The sequence below is a fragment of the Syngnathoides biaculeatus genome, chromosome 10 (genome assembly GCF_019802595.1).
Source record: "Syngnathoides biaculeatus isolate LvHL_M chromosome 10, ASM1980259v1, whole genome shotgun sequence".
Classification (NCBI taxonomy): domain Eukaryota; kingdom Metazoa; phylum Chordata; class Actinopteri; order Syngnathiformes; family Syngnathidae; genus Syngnathoides; species Syngnathoides biaculeatus.
In genome coordinates, this window is record NC_084649.1 from 21,917,888 (window position 1) to 21,935,740 (window position 17,853).

A 17,853-nucleotide genomic window follows, 5' to 3' on the forward strand; every position below is an offset into this window, starting at 1 on the left:
TAACAGTGAAGCCAGTAGAGGTGAGCCACATCTGTAATTGCTATATAATAATACAGAAGCACGACGCGTCGCTGGTGAGAGTTAAAAAGTGCCTCGCCTGCACTTTTACCGCAACCCCCCCCCCCAATGTGATTTTATGCAAATTTAAATGAGGGGTGGGGGTGGGGGTAATGGCTCAGTTTGTGTAATGACTTTTTATGCCACTGTTTTTCTATTCAAGGCAGGAGGTGGCCAGTGCCCATCACATACATTGAGAATAGTAACATGCAAGTATTTGACTGTATTGTACGCACCGTAGCTTGTCGCGTTGGTTCCCATGAACACCACAGCAATATGATTTTGTAAGTTTCTTATACTCTACATCGGATGTTCCCATGGTCGAGGTCACAGGTGTCAAACTCGATCTGGCCCCCTAACCCGCCGCATGGTTTTATGTGGCCCACTCCAATCATGTGTATCAATTTCCATGATTTTTTTGTTGAAATCTGTCTCAAAAATTTCAAATTGGCATGTCATAAATGATAACGTTGCGCTATTACAAGCATTTTTGTGTTACCAAACAACATTCGTTGGAAAAACCCACTACCCTTGATTTCTGATTCCAAAACCAGTTCATAAATTTCACGTGTAAATATGATGAAGCGGTTAAAGATTTTTATGGTTTCACAGTCATAATGGCCCTCTGAGGGAAACCCCAAGTAAAATGTGGCCCGTGACAAAAATGAGTTTGACACCCCTGCCCTATGTCAAGGACCGTGGTCATTAGAATTAGAATCCAAAGCTTATTACTTGAGAAATTGAAAATATAAAGTGTTGCATATTCATTTCCCAACTTTTTAAAACACTGTTGCTAATTATTGGGAGTTGTCTTCACATTTTTGTTTTTAAATAACAAGTTAAGGTCATTTAACCACAATTCTTTTTTTACGTGCTAAACAATACCCAAGAGATTACTCTGTTTAAATTTTTTTTTATGAAGCCTACATATTTCCTTCAGTGCTTTTCATCTTATATTTTACCTTTACTAAGTGGAGGAGCTGATTCAGTGCTTTTTTTTTTGACACAATAATTTGTACTTCTACATAAGTAGGCTACGTTATGAGGATGTTTGCCAACTTTAATATGTTGTAACTGTGTTGTTTCCCCACCAAGCAAAGAAAAAAATTTGGAAACCCATCTAGGCACGTTGTCCAGTTCTGATAAAACTGCATCTACGCTCGGTCACCAGCCACGCTCGTCACTTCATCACCAAGTTCACTTAACCTTGTAGAAATTGCCAGATCTAATGCACGTGTCAGAGAGCTCGTGGCCGACAGCTCCAGCATACGTGATGGAATTAGAATACAAAGTAAAATAATTAAAGCCACCCATCAGGAGGAAAGTCCAAAGTATTGCCAACACGTCATCGCTGACATCTCTGCAGTATATCGGTTGAGTCGGTGCGGTACATCATTTTTAATAAAAAGCTCTCCATCTCCCCTTCGGTCAATCCGTCACGATTTGCCCGCTTCTGTCAGAGCGCAGCGCGGCACCCGACTTGGGAGTGACTGATCGCCGTCTGAGGTGCGTCAAGGTGGAGAGCGCGAGCGTGCTTGTCAATCCGACACCCGTCGTGACCTTGCGTCCAGTCTAAGGGGCCGCGTGACATTAAGTCGTGTGAGTTCAGGTGGCATATTTCTCAACTGCTGCACCACTATTTAAAAATAAAAAACAAAAAACGCATGCACACACTTATACATCTCAATTTTGCTCATTTTTGATATTTCCTGCACACATAATGGTCAATGCTATTTTGGAGTGTCGGTCGATCCTGTTAAAAATCCAGACATAACTGCCGGAATAGAAGAAAGAGCCATCATTCAGGCTCAAGCTGATGTGCTGGGCGAGCTCTCCTTCTGTTGTCTGACACAGAAGCGACTCAGCAACATTTTGCAGATTGAAGCTAAAAAGACCTGACCTTGTGCTATTGAATGGCGAGCTCGCAAATCCTTCCGTTTTTACATGGTTGGACATCATTTTTCACAATCACTCAAAGTCACACACACACAAAACAACTCTCTTGGCAACTCTAGTACACTGTATCTCTATTCTAACCATCACATTGAAATCATTACAGAGTGACAATAACCTCCACTAAAAACACTTTTTGAACAGAAAACCTAAGGTTTATTGCTTTTTTAAAAATGATTATTACATTTTGGATGCATTGGGCATTACATTAAATCCCTGTGGTGTTTTCTGGCTGCAAGTGACTGGGACTACCTGAGTAGCCACATCACCCCAATAAATTAATTCATTAAATCTTTTTTTTTTTTTTAATCACACCTTCCATATTTAAAAAGTCTTCACAAATCGGACAACTTAATGCTGACAATATTCTGCCCGACTTCGTGGCTCAATCGTAGTTATGCGTAAAAATAAGATGCTGGATGTACCAACAGATGTTACTGACGTTCATCAGATATGCTCACAAAATATGACAATGAAGAGAAGAGTGATCTCTATCTATCTATCTATCTATCTATCTATCTATCTATCTATCTATCTATCTATCTATCTATCTATCTATCTATCTATCTATCTATCTATCTATCTATCTATCATCTATCTATCTATCTATCTATCTATCTATCTATCTATCTATCTATCTATCTATCTATCTATCTATCTATCTATCTAGAAAAGCTAAGTATTGCAAAGGTTGGTTCTGTCGGAACTGAGGGTCTTGATGTGGTAAAAGAATATCGGGCAGCAGCCAATGCGGGGCCTTCTTAGGAAGATAAAAAAAAAAAAAAAAAAAAACGAGTGTTGCACTAATCAATGCGACTGGAGACAAAAGTGTGCACTCTGTCCGCTTGTGTGTTCGAGATGCGGTTCAATGTTGATGGATTCACGGGTGAATTAGACGGATTGATGCATGATGGACGGGTGAATGGGTTGATAGATGTGTTTGTGGACGTGATGGATAAAAAGAGGATGGATGGAGGCTTGGAACGAGTGAATGGATGGATGGGTGTTAAAATTAGACACGATGCAGTAATTGGCTTGGTTGATAAACCGATGCTATAAAAGTAAGTTTCTTTCGGCTTGTCCCTTTCGGGGTCGCCACAGCGTGTCATCTCAGATGAACGCACATATGTTTGGCACAATTTTTACGCCGGATGCCCTTCCTGACGCAACCCTTCTGATTAGCTGAAATATTGGTGTGCGTGTGTACGAATGGGTGGTTGATGGTTGATGGATGTCAAAGATGAACTGGGGCTTTGTGGGAATCATCAATGGATCGATCGGCGAAATGGACGGATTGGTGATGGAGCGAATGGAGGAGATCTGGGTTGATGGTGGAGATATTGGTAGAAGAGATGGACGGTTTTTGACAAGAATTGATTGGACGGGCTGCATTGGCGATGGATGTATTACAGAATGACATCTTGTTAAACAAGTAGGATGGATGGAGGGATCGGGGATTGACTTGATTAGTTAGTTAATATTTTTGTTGGACGTTGGTGAAGTGGATAAAATGATGGGTTGGTGTTGATTTCAAGACTATTTGTACTCATATGCCATAACCCCGCAATATAATACCCTTTCATTATATTGTAACTAATAGCTCACGAATGACACCTCCGAATCGTTACCTTTATGAACTTTGACCAAATAACGTTAAATCCAACGAGGGAACTTTTGCTTCACGTCTCACATTTGTGTTATGCCATTTTTTTTTCCCTCAACGGCTTCACAAGCTCCTCTGATCTCCTCTTACAAGGCGACCAGACATAGTTTTCGATCCAGTGTGTCGTAATGAATGAATAGATGTGCGGTGGCAGGGAGTCGACGCGTAGTTTCAACCGACAGCTCGTCTTTGAAGGAGATCGTAAGCCTCTTGAAAGGAGATTCCATCACATCAGTGAAGATTATCAAGCTGCAGTGCTTCGCCTTCCCTGCTGGGGGACTGTGATCCAGCTCCAGGCCGCAGGACTCTCGCTGATATCAGAAACATGTTTTTTTTTTTTTTTTATGCCGCGTGCTACACTGTGATGAACACGCTGATACAGCAAGACTGCAAATAGTTCAAAAGCAAAAAAGACTACAAAAAGACGCAGGGACCGTTTTTCTTGGCTGATTGGTTTTATTGATGGATGACTGTCGGTTTTCACCTGAAAGCAGTTTTTTTTCCCCCAACTTTTCAAGCTATTCAACATCCAACAAGTGCTGGAAAGATCTCCCCCTCTCTTCCGCGAGGATGCCAACACGATCAAAACGTGACAAAATAATTGAAAATGGCAACCATTGTAATTATCATCATTATCATTATCTGCCATTTTTCCATAGTACCTCGCATCCTATTTTTCATGGCAAATCGTCAAAATGTTCAGAAAACTGACGTAATGCTCCTCCAACCTGAAATTACGCATTAAGCATATCTGGTGAGGATAACTGCTTACGATTGGAGCTCATTTGAAGCAATTCACTAGTAGAGGTTCTTCAAATCAGCTTTTTTTTTGGGGGGGGGGCTGCAAATTTAGCAGGAATTAAATATTATTGTGGAAAATGTAAAGCACTGATTACTTTCCATACGTAGTACTTAATTGACCTGATGTCTTTGAACGTTGAACCTCCTTAACAGCTTGCCACAGCACACTTAAAAGTAAATTTAACTCGTCATCAGTAGGGGGAGGGCTGGAAAGCGTTGGCCTCACAGCTCTGAGGTCTCGGGTTCGATCCCGGACTTGCCTGTGTGGGGTTTGCATGTTCTCCCCGTGCCTGCGTGGCTTTTCTCCGGGTGGGCACTCCGGATTCCTCCCACATCCCAAAAACATGCAACATTAATTGGACACTCTAAATTCCCCCGAGGTGTGATTGCGAGTGCGGCTGTTTGGCTTGACGTGCCCTGTGATTGGCTGGCGACCAGTTCAGGGTGTACCCCGCCTCCTGCCCGTTGACAGCTGGAATAGGCTCCGGCACTCCCCGCGACCCTCGTGAGGATAAGCGGCTAAGAAAATGGATGGATAGATCAGTCGGGGCGGTCATGGAAGCAAAAAGCCCAACAATTCATGTCCTTTATTATCAAGTTTTTGTTGTTGAATCTCGTTATATAACTCATCAATTTTTCTCCTAGTTATGTGGTAGTATGCTTATGGAGACTTCCCCAAGCATGAGTACTAAATAAAAACCATCACTTATGAGCAACAGAATATTCAGAGGATCTTAAAATCATGTAGTGTCACAGTAAAAGGAAAGCACTTCTGAAACAGATTTTTTTTTTTAATTGTCTGACAATTATTTGAACTCTGAGTACTTTCTGCGCGAAGGGCTTTAAATACATTTTGCGAATGTTCCTTTAATGTCATCGATGATGGTCAAGCAATTCAGTATTATTGCAGCAAACGGCGCCTTGTTGTGTGAGGGAAAGAAACTGCAATTTTGAAGTCTGATCAATCATTGCTTTTGTTCATTTTTTTGATTGGAAGATTATCTTTGAAAAATTATTTTCCCTGTAAGTCAGGCTGGAAACGAGCAGCTGTCGGCGGCACTGCTTCCGAGTGGGCTCAGTCTTGCCGGGGGTTTTGGTGTCGCTGATTTAAGGTCTGACGTTAAAGCCCGGCTGGCTGTTTGCAAATGAGTTGTCCCTGCTGCTGATTTAAGATCTTCTTTTTTTTTTTTTTTTTTTTAGTCTATATTTGCTGGGACTGGCTGCACTAAGCGATTTCGGGCGCGCGGCCACAAAAACCGCCACCGTCGTTATGCCGCGATTACAAGACGTCCTCGCTGCTCTGTGTGATATGCGCTCATGTCACATTGATTTAGGCTAGAATCTTCTCTTGTTTGTGCTCTTTTGAAAATGCTCTTCAATGCCACAAGTTGGCGCCCAAGGCCTCTCTTTTATAATAGGAACGCAAATGCTGGAAGAAAATATGTTGAGGTGATACATCCCAACTCGGAGACAAGCTTTGTATGTTGGAGAGGACCCAATTTAGTTGTCTGGGTTGTTAGTGGAGATTAAGAAGAGTCTTCTCTTATCTCTCCAATTCCTGTGCAAATTCAATACATTTCAGCGATGTAAAATTAGTTTGAAATGATAAACTGTTTGGAGATAATGGTTTACGGTAGATGTGTAGTTTTTAATATTATATGCCATCATAAACATTTCTATTTAAATTACACTACTTGCGGTTAGGGCCCCTTCTCTATCCCCAGGCATAGCAGTTAGCAGAACAGCGGTTCGTCCATCCATTCATTTTGTGAGCTGCTTATCCTCACAAGGGTCGCCTATCCCAGCTGTCAACAGGCAGAAGGCAGGGTGCACCCTGAACTGGTCACCAGTCAATCGCAGGGCACATGGAGACAGACAAAATTTGCACTCACAATCATACCTACGGGCAATTTAGAGTGTCCAATTAATGTGGTATGCTTTTGGGACGTGGGAGGAAACCGGAGTGCCCGGAGAAATTCCACCCAGGTACGTGGAGAACATGCGAACTCCACACAGGCAGACCCAAGATTGAACCCTGGACCTCAGAACTGTGAGGCTCACGGTTTCCAGCAGAGCCACCGTGCCGCCGAACAGCAATTATTCTTTTATAAATGTAACTTTACTCTTGTGCTAGCATAAGTTAGCGATAGGCTAGGGTGCTTTCCAACTTGCATCCAAAATTAGGTTTATGGAGTGTTGTCGGAACGGAGCTCTCTTCCATGTCTAGAACCCACGACACTCTTTACGTGCCCGTTTACGCGACATAATTTTGTTTGTTAATCCATGCGTCCAACACCACTGCAGCTCTGCTTATATTTGGTCTTTGAAATGCGTGTGATTTGGGGTGCTCTGGCTTTCACTTGCGATGTTTATGCAGTTACGATTTCCATCGACAGCTCGTGTTAAATGTTTAATTCCTTTATCATATTTTTACACATGCTCAATAACTTGAAGGATGAGTAGTTTTGAAATTAGAAGTCAAGGATAATAAATTAACGGTTGTTCAAAATCCTGTAAAATGGGGTTTGGTGAATGCATTAAAATGCTTTGGCAATATTTCCTTTATTACATATGACAATTTGAAAGTATAGTAGGAAGTACGGTAGTGGGCAGTTGACTTGATTTGCATTCAGGAGCCACATAAAATCATCTGACGGGCTGGCTCTGGCCCCCGGGCCTCGGGTTTGACACCACGCAATAAAGGCCTTAACGCCAGCTGTGGGTGTTAAATTAATTATGAAGATTTTGACCTCTCTCAATGTGAAGAGATGATGCTCAAGAGAAAAGAAATTACTTTACTTTAAGCAATTAGGGCAGTTTATTTCTTGTAATTGTATTTTATCTTCTTTTTCTTTTCCTTTCGGCTTGTCACGGTTAGGGGTCGCCACAGCGTGTCATCTTTTTCCATCTAAGCCTATCACGTGCATCTTCCTCACTAACACCCACAGTTATTATATTTTATCTCATTTGCGTTTTTATGCAGTATAAAAACATGTACACTGCTGTTTTCATTAAAGATCACCTCACTTTTTTTTTAATGGTATTTGCATTCATTTCAATAAGGAATGTTAATTTGCGAATACGAGGGATTTGAGGAGCTTGCACGGTCATGGTCCATTCAACTTGTATGGCAACGCAACGCTGTACTTCGCTGTGTACTTGATCGGTGAGCAGGTGCGCCCAAGGACCCACATAGATTATGTGAATCCGACAAGAAGCCAACTAAAATTCAATTCCCCGTAATAGTCCCCCACTTTGAATTTCTATTGCGACATCACTTTTTTTTTTCTTTTCCCCCCTCCAGCCTTTAAACCTCTGACTGAAGCTTCAGAGAGGTTGGCGCTGGCTGTGATGCTTGTGATGGTGCTGTACCAAGTACTTTGCCTTTTGTGTCACTCTCACCTCCCGACACGGTTTTTTTCTCTTTTGTACGCACACACACACACACACACACACGTTGATTAAGTCGCTCCACTTCAAAGCAACATGAGCTCTCGAAACACTTCACCTTCTCCCACACTTGAAAAAGAAAAAAAAAAAAAAAAAGCAACCATGTGCCAAGGCCGAACAAAGATCCGGTCCGGCGTGCTCATCCACGTATTAGTGAACGGCTGCCGCCGTGTTGCTGCACACGTTCGAGTTTTTGTTGAACAAGCAGGGAACTGGCTAAAAAAAAAAAAAAAAAACTCAGCACACGTTATATTTCTCTTTTTTTTTTTTTTTTAAAGAAAATGTTAAGTGATTCTGGGCAAAATGATGCGTGCGTCCATCGATCACATGTCGTCCATGGAGCTCATCCAGGCAAGAAATTGTCGTAACACACAATAAGAAAAAAATAAATGAATTCCCTTGGGCGGCACGGTGGGTCAGCTGATAAATTGTTGGCCTCACAGTTCTGAGGACCTGAGTTCGATCCCAGCCCCGCCTGTTCTCTCGGTGCCTGTGTGGGTTTCCTCCCACATCCCAGAAAAGATGAAACATTAATTGGACGCTCTAACTTGCCCCTCGGTGTGATTGTGAGTGTGGCTGTTTGTCTCCTTGTGCCCTGCGATTGGCTGGCAACCAGTTCAGGGTATAACAGCTGGGATAGGCTCCAGTGATCCCCGTGACCTTCATGAGGATAAGCGGCAAAGAAAATTGATGGATGGATTTCCCTTGCCTGTAATAATAATAAAATCACCACCACCACTTTCACCCGAAAACAACACCCCTTAAAGGCAGAAACTCAACACATGGATACTAAAGAATGTTATCCATCCATCCATTTTTCTGATCCGCTTATCCTCACAAGGGTCGTGAGAGCGCTGGAGCCTATCCCAGGTATCTTTGAGCAGGAGGCGGGGTACCAACTGTAGGTCACATAGAAACAAACAGCCATTTGCACTTACATTCACACTTTTTATTATTATTATTATTATTCATTTATTTAGTTTAAGTAGACAAAAACTTCCGGGAAGCTACTAGGTGTACCAACAGTGATGTTGGGGCTTGTGCCCTCATGATTGACATGCTATTTGGCCACACTTTCCCTCCCTACAGTCTCTGATTGGCTGTTCCTCTCACAAGTTTTAAGAAATTAATCAAAATTCAATTATAGGAATAACTTGAGCCAAGAGAGGGGTGATATTTTTTTCCCCCAAAAAAACATTATAATTACATTCTACTGTCAAGTCATACAGTTTTACTTCTTTTTTTTAAATTATTTTTATTTATTTAATTTAAATTTTTCCCCTAAAAAACATTATAATTATATTCTACTGTCAAGTCATACAGTTTTACTTCTTTTTTAAAATTATTTTTATTTAATTTATTTTTTTAAACCCCCAAATCCACCTCAGAGATTGACAACCACTACTGACACTGCAAAAAAAAAAAAAAAATAATAATAATCTCTCTCTCTCTCTCTCTCTCTCTCTCTCTCTCTCTATCTCTCGCTCTCTGTCATTTGTACCTTCCCTCCATCACCACTAGGGGCTTTACTGTATAATCTCGCTGTGCCGAGAGCGGCTCGCCTCGTCCTGCGCCAGACGCGCGCCGTGGATGCAAAGCCAGGAAGGTGGGACACTCGCCGGGGGTCTCTCAAGTCCCGACCAGCAGCAGCTGCAGCAACATCGGGGATTTCGTACACATTTAAAACCTCCTCGCAGAAGAGAGGCACACTGCATAGTCTCTTTTTTTTTTTTTTTTTTTTTGAGTGAGTCTGGCGCAAAGGTAAGCAAGCACTTTGGAATACAAAAGGACGATTTGGACATGTTTGTAACTTGTTGCGACTTGGGCTGAATTGCAGCTTGTGTGCGTTTTAAAAGAAGTGAGACTGCAGTTCAATGGATGTGAAACATCTACACGGCTCTTGCACATGTCGCACGGAGCTTCGCACCAACTCACGCACGCACACACACGCAGCGAGCTCTTAGTGTGTGTTGGTACCACTTGATGCGCTAAGCAGGATGCGTTTCGCCCGGGCAACTTGGACCCGTGCCACCGAGCGCTTCCTCCATCCGGCTCCAGCGGCCAAAAGCCGCGCAACAAATAGCGACGAGGTGGAAAAGTGCAGGTGCGGGCGTGCAACTGGCTGCTCGTTCATTAAAAATCGCCCTTGCGGAAAATGAACAGGAAAGCAAAGCTGTCACGTTGCCCGCTCTGCATTCCGCGCACACATTTGCAGCCGTAATTTGTCGCGTGTTGCGATTTAACGCCCGTCTAATGTCACGTTTGATTGGGAAAAGAGGGGGAAGTATTTTGGCAGCAATCGTGACTGGCTCTCTTTGAATTTTACATATCTTGCACGGGTTGCTTCCATTTATTGTATTCCTCTGTGTATTCGGGGGACATTTCCTGTATATGCTACACTCATTTCAATCGTTTTCATATTGATGGTTATGAGTTGTGACCTTGTCAGAGGTTACAAATGTTCAACTCCACTTCTGGGGTGTACGTACTCATGAGCAGGTCATATGTGCCCTGTGTGTGTGTGTGTGTGGTGTGTGTGTGTTTGTGCTCGCTACTTAAACTGAGCTAAGTGCTATTAGGGGGAAGAAAAGTGAGCGAAATGTCCCCATATGAAGCGGATCGATTCCTGTAAGTCTCCAATTATGTGTGGGAATCTGTCAAAGAAGGTTGTATCTCGGTGTCCTTTTGTTGAACCTTTATTTTGTGAGGAGAAATTGATTGCTTGGCAAGTTAAGGTGTCTCCCAAAAAAAAAGAGTAATCAAAAAATGTAACCCCAACCACCTCAAAATATTTTTTTTTTATGCCATCTTTTAGCACAGTATATCCATGTTGGTGGCTCCTGTCCCAATTAAGATCCTTTAGTGTTTGATTTACTGATGATTTCCTAATAAATACTGAAGGTTAAATCGCCAGGGACAATTTTAAAGATGCATGTAAACATGTAAGGATTCATTTAGCGTGAATGCATTCTTGTCACAATATTTATGATCACTTTGCGGTCTTATTGATGCGGGATTTTTCTCGTCTGTCTGCATTAAAGAATAGTGCGACGTTTCCACTGGGCCGATGGCTTAAGGAATGTGTACAATATAAGAGGGCCACGTGGCAGGAACTCTGACGGCAGAAAGGGCCTTTTGTGATTTATATCACAAAAATAAAAACAAAAAAATATCTTAAAAAAAAAAAAAGCATTCTTCCAAGATGCTGCCAATCCCGAGCCAGGCGGTCTTCACACTTGGCCACAAATCACAGACATGCGCAAGGCACGAGGAATCTCACTTTCCTACAGCTCTTATGGTCGCGTTAAGCTACGAGTCCACAGGTTTAATTCAACTTTGCGAGCCTGCACACAGCAAGGCGACAGTTTTATGTCCTCACCAGTAATACAAGCAGACGCAGCTCTCCTGAGAGAGAAAGAGAGGAAGGGAGGGAGGGAAGGAAGGAGGGGGGCGGAAATCATTTAAAGCAGCCCACAGTCGCGAAGACATTGATTACCGTTTACTAGGCTGCAACATCAATGCTGTGTTGAAGGAGAGGTGGGGGTGGAGGGGTAGGAGAAGGAGAGCGAGCGAGCAGGCCACTGATAGACGACGGTGCCGTGGCATTAAAGATGACTGATGCAAAGGTAAACCAGGTGGGACCCCTTATAGACCCCCACCCATCTAACCGACCCACCCACCCACACGATTAGTGCTGCTAATTGATCTGGCGGACTCGCGGGTGGCCGGTTCGCGCTCTAAGGAGCCGAGAGAACTGGCACGTGCTCTTCAGATGGCTTGCCGGCGGTCAGGGACGGTCAGGCCTGTCACTTCATTAGCCCCCACGCCCCGCTGCACCACCCCCCCCCTCCCCCCCAGGACACCCACTGCGTCAGCCCTATTAACTCTCCAGCCCTGGCACGGAATCACTCCAAAGGGGGAAAGAGATGGACAGCCCAGGGCTGCCAGCGGGCGCCACGGTCAGTCCTCCTCCATTGATTACAAGAGTCAAATAGCAGGAGCCTTTTCCATGCTCCCTGTAACTGCAGCCTTGTTTGCCAATCGGTCTAAACTGGGATGGGAGGATGAAGTCCAGCCATCCATTTTTTTTTTTTTTTTAGGCCAGGTGAGTGGACAGATCACTATAGCCAATCAGAGGATGCATACAGGGAGAGGACATTCACACCTGTGTGTTATGGAATGGTTATGAACCCATTCATGGGCAGGGTGGCAAATTTTTTGCCTTATTGAGATAAAAGTCTCGAAACAGGCCACAATCAAGGAAATAACACTTCTTTTTCCTTTTAACGCATAAAACAAAGGGCAAAAAAGATGTACCCTCTCGCGAGCAGCGTCCCAAAACTAGGACGGGTATGCCACCAGTTCTGTGACATGGTACATCCTCGAGATATGTTTATTATTTAATTTTTATTCTAGAACGACACTTTACGCATTAATAATACTGATGGATTAGCATTTTGAAGGCAAACTTTGGTTCCTGACATACTGACCTTTCTTCCTTTCTTCTCTTGGAAAACGCTCCATGTGCACTTGAGGCAGCCATGTTGGGTCAGGAAGGAAAGGGAAATAACTCTGTGATAACTTTGACCGATGAGTTATCTTCTCCTGATACCAAATTATGGCTTCAGATTAAAACACTTAATTATTTTGATGTACTGAAGGATATCATGCGTGAAAATCACGATGTCCCAAAAACGGGACGCTGCCCACGAATGGGTTTTGATTTCACAGAATTTATTTCACTAGAATTGCATGAAAACATGAGGAACAAAATGATGACAGCTAAAAGGTTGACTGGAGTGGAGTTATTATTGTACAAAACATAATTTGGGAAAATGCTGCTACAGTTTGTCATGTCCTCCTTCACAACATCCATCAACTTTTCTTTGGTCTTCCTCTAACTCTTTTGCCTGGCAGCTCCATCCTCACCAGCCCTTCTAACGGGTCTAAGCGGGGCGGAACTGTTGGCAGAAGGTGTCTGGTGTTCTATGTGATAGAAGAGTCAAGTCTATAAAACAGTGGTGAAGCGGGCCATGATGTGCAGATTAGAGACGGTGGCAACAGGAAGCAGAACTGGAGGTGGCAGAAATGAAGATGTTGAGGTTCTCGCTCGGAGTAAGCAGGTTGGATAGGATTAGAAATGAGCTCATTGGCGGGACAGACAAAGTTGGATGTTTTGGAGACAAGTTTAGAGGGAGCAGACTTCGATGGTTACAGGTGAACAATTATTACCATTCCATTCTCTATATCAGCATTATTTAAAAATTATCCTCATTCCCCACCATCGGAATGTTTTGTGCCCCCCCCCCCACTTTTAAAATTAATTCTGAGGACCAGATTGTACCCTCTAAAGGGCTGATTTTTAGCCTGGGGGCTGTATGTTTGACACCACTGAGTTAAATAGTGAAAATCCCAAGTCGCATTGAAAATTAAAAATGATTCTGTAGCTAGCACACAAGGTTCATTTCGATGCCCTCGTGTATAAAGAATAACAATTTCCCACCATGTGCATTGTATTCATCGCTGACATTGGCTTTGATATGACTGTAATGACATAATAATACATCAGCATTTTCAAAGCAGCTTTAAAGCTTTCCACTTGAGTATGATTCATTTGAAGTATTGAAGGCGGGGTGCGTGCCCCCCCCCTCCCCCCCAGCCCCGGCAGGCAATCGTAAAGCACATGAGCGACACTGTCGTGTAATTCCGCGACGCCGCCGAAGACAAAAAGAACAACAAGATGCGCTAGCGACAGGAACGAGACAGATGCTGAGTCCATCTGTCCCGCGTGTGACGCTGCGGAATCTGTTGCTAAGCGCTCGCTCGTGTCACGCTTCCGTCCTCGCCACAGAGGTCGCGGTACACGCTATCTGAGAGCGCGCTTTGAGCCGTCAATTAAATCATCCAAAGGCCATCTCATTCAAGAAAGTACTTTATGAGCACATATCTGATTTCTTTTAATATCCCCTTATACAGTATTTTGCATTCTTTCCTCGGTAGGGGCTGGTTTCATTTGAAATGTTCAATCATATCGGAATAGCAGTTTGTATGTTTTGTACTTTTTTTTTCCTTTAATGCTGTGTTTCCTAACATGTATTGAGGAAGCGTACATTTTTGACTTTGGGAAAATCTCATGGCACATCATCAAACAAAAATCCCATGAATGACTATAATATGTCCTGGTGAAATGAATTTCAGCAAAAATGCGGTTGTTGGGCATAAATCAGTACATAAATCATAACCTGGAGATGTGGGTGATAGTGGCTTTGTATCTGACACGTGCACACGTAGACCCCAAGTGGTGCTCAAACACCTATCCTTTTGGCCTGGATAAAAATAAGTGCCCTTTTTGATGGCACATATTTTCGTCATTTAAAAAAATCCAATATATAAAAAAAAAAAAAAAAAAAGCTTTACCTGAACTTTTCTGTCATCGATTGCTCCCGAAATCTTTTCATATTTCAGGGGGATTTGTTTGAGTCCTTGGGAGAGTTTTGGACATGCCTCCACCTTAATTTATCTGGGGTTAATCGGACCCACTTTTAATAGTAGCAGCTGTGTGCTGACTCCTGTTGAGCATGAGCTGGAATGCGATTGCTTGATAGTGAACACAATCTCGTCCCCATTTAGAGGATGTGGGCACTTGTGTGATTCTGTTATCTCAATTATGTATCTTTACTTACACTCTCTCTATTTTTATACAGGTTAATATGTTAACTAATAGTGGGAAAATAAATGAAAATATTTTACCGTCTCATTTTTGTGTATCATAAAAACCTGCTGTTTTAACGATGTGTAGAATTTTTAGATGCACTGCAGCTCCTTTGTTATTAGTTGTACTATTGGGTGTATTGATTGCATTCGCAGAAATAAATTCACGAGTTAAATGCAGATTACACATTTTTCATAATTATATGTACAATTTTGGTGACGGGCGTGCTTTATTTAGGCATGACCACTTGAAATACATTAACGTGCCCGCTGTGGATGTATTTTTTTTTTTTTTTAGACTGTAGTCCAGCCGTCACTTTAAAGTGGCCCTGAATCTTCACCAAGCCGAGGTGATCACATTGTAGTTGGAAAAACTCAAGATGGTGGTGATGAAATTAATTATGTGATAAGAAGAGCTGTCGGAGTTCAGTGGTTCTGGAGTGCGTCTATATAGGGACATTGCCTACGTGCTATTTTAATGATTTTAATCATGTGTAATTGAGGCTTTTGCCCAGTTCTCACGTATTCCCTTTGTCTGCCTTTGCTCGAATCTTCACTTCTTGGAGCGGGGAAGCACTCCATCCGCGGGGACCAGGTCCCATATCCGGCCCGTGCCGCTTGGTCGGCCGCACGCGGCTCGGTTTCAGACCTCCACTGCACTGGATATGGAAGACGAACTGCTTTGTAAACAGGCACTTGTTCACTCGGACGTCACGGTTCGGAGACGCTTGTCATACTCCCGCGGGGAGGCATGCCGTAACTCCGCGGTAGCTTCATGTCCCGGTGCATGGCCGCCATCTCCGACGGTGTGACGGCTGCCAAGGTGGGGCAGGTCGTATCCGTTTTTAAAGTCGCATCCGTCCATCAATTTTCTTAGCCGCTTATCCTCACAAGGGAGTGCTGGAACCTATCGGAGCTGTCGACGGGCAGGAGGCAGGGCACACCCTGAACTGGTTGCCAGCCAATCACAGGGCACATGGAGACGGTCTGTCACACCTAAGGGCAATTTAGAGTCTCCAATTAATGCAGGTTTTTGGGATATGGGAGGAAACCGGAGTGCTCGGAGAAAACCCATGCAGGCACAGGAAGAATATGCAAACTCCACACATAGGGAGACCGGGATTTGAATCCCGGTCCTCACAACTTTGAGGCCAGCGCTCCACCGTGCATTACTGCATTGGAAATTATAAAAAGTTGGCACTTTGCACTCCATTCCAACCTGTCAAGTGTGAAATTAAACATTCATTCATCCATCCATTTTCTTTGCCGGTTATCCTCACAAGTGTCGCGGGGCATGCTAGAACCTATCCCAGCCTTCAAAGGGCAGGGGGCAGGGTACACCCTGAACTGGTTGCCAGTCAATCGCAGGGCACCTAGAGACAAACAGAACCACACCTATGGGCAATTTAGAGTGTCCAATTAATGTTGCATGTTTTTGGGATGTGAGAGGAAACTGGAGTGCCCGGATGAAACCCACGCAGGGATGGGGAGAACATGCAAATTCCACGGACCTCAGAACTGTGAGGCCAACAACGGGTCCGCAGTCGAACCCGTGACCTCAGAACTCTGAAGCCAACGCTTTCCAGCTGCTCCACAGCGTTGCCGAAATTAAACATAATTTACAAAATCAACATAATCCGCACTGAGTTTTCAGCAACCTGGCCAAAGATCCACAGCCCTTTTCCAGTGACACCCGGATTACACAGTCTGTATCACTGTCATGCAAAAACCCCCACGTGCCCCCACGGTTGTGATGCCCCTTCGGTCATGTCAAAGCCAGCAGGTAATCGGTACCGATTTGGGTTCCTTTTCAGAATTATGCTACGTACCCCCCAGATGCGACACGAAAGATCACCTCGTGTCCCTCGCTTAACTTTGCTCACGTGACAGATTTGGACACATTGAACGTGTATGCGCCTCATCAGCACTGTCAACTTGGCGGTGGGAGCGGGGGTGGGGGGGGGGACGCTTCCCCGCCACAAGGCGCCGACAACATTACTTCCTGGACGAGTTCAGGTCGTCCCATCTTTGAGCGTTCGGGCGAAGGAGTGAATTTGCGTGAACCCACGTCATCCACTCCACGTCATCCGCACCGGCCCGCATCCGTCTGTGCGAACCGCATTGACTTTCGATGTAATCACGCCCCATGAAACACCCCAAAACACGTTCGGTGGGTACAAAGCGTTAGGTTCTGATAAGCGACGCATATTTGATTGTTTGGTGGTGTTGCCACATACACACAGTGTAGTGTATAAAGCACTTCCTCTATGCATAAAATTGCTTTTATTTTCTTTCCTCCCTCTGTTCTGCTCTGGAAAGTAACCAATTGCCCGGCAGAGTATGGAGCTGATTATACGCTTTTACATGAGGCAGGCTTTTGTTGTTGTTGTTGTTTTCTTTCCTTTTTTTGACAACATCACAGAAATGACAGTCAATAGGCAACCATTTTGATAATTGATTAATAGTTTTGAGCCAACATTCTTCCCTATAATGTCGAGGACCAAAGCAGTAATGTTTACCAGATAGACAAATAATCAAAATAATAATAAGCCAAATCGTCATTCAAAAAATAAGCAAACCAAATGGAACAATCAATGGAATTATCGTTTGTAAAAAATATTTGCGATGGACAGGCTTATAGAAATATTATCAAAATGTATGGAAAGTGTTTCCAATGCATCCATTTTCTTGTCCTCACAAGGGTCGCGGGAGTGCCGGAGCCTATCCCAGCTATCATCGGGGAGGACAAAAAGAAAATAGCACCATCTTAAATTGTAAGTTTTACTGGAAAAATGATTCCACTGACCCGTGTTAATAATTTTCGAACGTGCAGAGAAAGATAGACGGCACTCTGCTTTCAACTGGAGATTAGTTTTTCCATTCATGAATAGTTAACGCTGTAGCTGACGTCTGTTGCAATCTAGCATCGAGCTTGCGGCGCGTTGAATGAAGTGAAAGTGACACGCGCACGTTCGGACGGCTAGCAACGCTAATTCGTGTAATGCTAACATGCCAACAAGGGGAGGCAAATTATTTTTAATGGGTGGCGATGTGTTTTCAGACCACAGCACACAACTGGCAAGAATAACGAAACACCACACAAGACGTGTCCTGGCCGGTCTGCCCATATCATAGCACGCTCTATCGCTTGATGTGTGGTTACCATGGTGACAACAGCAACTGTGAATCTACCATGAATGCGAGTTTGAAGCTTTTAT

The 17,853-nt window shown here is 43.6% G+C and overlaps 1 protein-coding gene across 1 annotated transcript in view; it reads left to right on the plus strand.

Moving 5' to 3' along the window:
• Positions 1-17,853, plus strand: part of LOC133507228 (cadherin-22) — a 266,013-nt gene that overhangs the window by 62,017 nt on the left and 186,143 nt on the right. The window contains exon 6 of the mRNA XM_061832064.1: positions 9,446-9,685. The gene's annotated coding sequence lies outside the window, so the exon portion shown is untranslated. The remainder of the gene's footprint in view (positions 1-9,445; positions 9,686-17,853) is intronic.